Source organism: Palaemon carinicauda, chromosome 4 (assembly GCF_036898095.1).
Source record: "Palaemon carinicauda isolate YSFRI2023 chromosome 4, ASM3689809v2, whole genome shotgun sequence".
Lineage (NCBI taxonomy): Eukaryota > Metazoa > Arthropoda > Malacostraca > Decapoda > Palaemonidae > Palaemon > Palaemon carinicauda.
Genome location: NC_090728.1, coordinates 183,472,928 through 183,475,427, shown reverse-complemented (window position 1 = coordinate 183,475,427; position 2,500 = coordinate 183,472,928).

The following is a 2,500-nucleotide window of genomic DNA, read 5'->3' as shown; positions in this document are numbered from 1 at the left end:
TATTATTATCATTACTCATATAAATCATTAATAATTCTATTATTATTCCTATTATTATCATTACTAATATAAATCACTAACAATTCTATTATTATTCCTATTATTATAATTACTAATATAAATCATTAATAATTCTATTATTATTCCTATTATTATCATTACTAATATAATCATTAACAATTCTATTATTATTCCTATTATTATCATTAAAATATAAATCATTAATAATTCTATTATTATTCCTATTATTATCATTACTAATATAAATCATCAATAATTCTATTATTAATCCTATTTTTATCATTACTAATATAAATCATTAATAATTCTATTATTATTGCTATTATTATCATTGCTAATATAAATCATTAATAATTCTATTATTATCATTACTAATATAAATCATTAAAAATTCTATTATTATTCCTATTATTATCATTACTAATATAAATCATTAATAATTCTATGATTATTCCTATTATTAGCGTTACTAATATAAATCATTAATAATTCTATTATTATTCCTATTATTATCATTACTAATATAAAATCATTAATAATTCAATTATTATTCCTATTATTATCATTACTAATATAAATCATTAATAATTCTATTATTATTCTTATTATTATCATTACTAATATAAATCAATAATAATTATATTATTATTCCTATTATTATCATTACTAATATAAATCATTAATAATTCTATTATTATTCCTATTATTATCATTAAAATATAAATCATTAATAATTCTATTATTATTCCTATCATTATCATTAAAATATAAATAATTAATAATTCTATTATTATTCCTATCATTATCATTACTCATATAAATCATTAATAATTCTATTATTATTCCTATTATCATCATTACTAATAAAAATCATTAATAATTCTATTATTATCATTAATAATATAAACTATTTTCAGCTCTATTATTAATATTTTGACAGGTTATAGTTTATATAGGACATATCTGTTTTGACGTTGCTACTGTTTTAGAATGATTTATTGTTAACTTGTTCTCATCATTTATTTATTTCCTTATTTACTTTCCTCACTGGGCTATTTTTCCCTATTGGAGCCCTTGGGCTTATAGCATCTTGCATTTCCATCTAGGGTTGTAGCTTGGCTATTAATAATAATAACAATAATAATAATAATAATAATAATAATAATAATACAAAAGCATAATCATGTCTTCCAAATTTCAGTATGTAATAAAGAAACATTTTAATAATGATAATTTCGACGTTCGCGAATAAAGGAGGTAAAATATTCAAGGAATAAAACTGGAAAGAAAAACCTTCGTGCGTTTCACAGTTCGTTATAAAACTTTATGGGTCTTTTGACAAGTTTGGGTTCAACATGCGAAAGGTGAACTACAAAATGGGTCTTGCCAATAATATATTTTTTCTAATTTGTTTCAGTTTCAATTATTTCTTTCTCACAATTACGCAATTTTATTGTTCAAAGTGAATTCGTATTGTTCTAGAAATTAGAAAGTTATGCGTAGATGTTTGTGTACATACATTCTATTCTATATGCAATATATATATATATATATATATATACATACATACATACATACATACATACATACATATATATATATATATATATATATGCGTAAAAATCACAGGAAAACGTGATGGTCAGATGCAGAAGAACCACAGGGAAAATGAAAATACGGAATATACACTTAAGTCCTGACTAGTTTCGTGATACTTCCTCAGAGGAAGTATCACGAAACTAGTCAGGACTTAAGTGTATATTCCGTATTTTCATTTTCCCTGTGGTTCTTCTGCATATATATATATATATATATATGTGTGTGTGTGTGTGTGTGTGTGTGTGTATAATTGATAATTCGTCATAGTGAAGAAAGACTGCAGAATCTCATAAAGTCTATGTTTGCAAGAAAAGAAAGTACAGAATGAGAGCGACTTTAATATGGTATTGACGGTAAATTGATACCAAGAATACATAACACTTAACGTAGTAAAAAACTTAGTTGTTTGTGGAATCCAACGTGGGAATAAAATAATTGAAGTCCGTAAGATAAATAGTTTGCCTGGTACGTATATGTGGTGCAAGAAAAATCCATTGTCTTAGAATTGTGGATATAAATATACATAGTAAAGCAGGTTAAAACAAGGGGACAGAATGGATCAAAATCATTTTGAGGTGGTTTAGCCATGTGGAAGGAATGGATGACAATAGGTTAGTAGTTAAAATATCTTATAATTCAAAGATATCGGGAGGTAAGAGAATAAGGCCCAGAAAGACACATAGGAGAGGAAGGGCCTTGGTAATAATGAAAAGGAGAATGTGTGCAAGATTCTGAGAATACTGCAGCGTTTGTTAAGCGGTTGGTTGGGTGTGCCGGAGTAGAGCCTCATCATTAAGGAAGTTTACCTTCACAAGAGTTTCATCCACAGTTCTACAGTTAAAGAAAAATGAGACGGTACTGTTCTGTTGTTTTTCTCTAA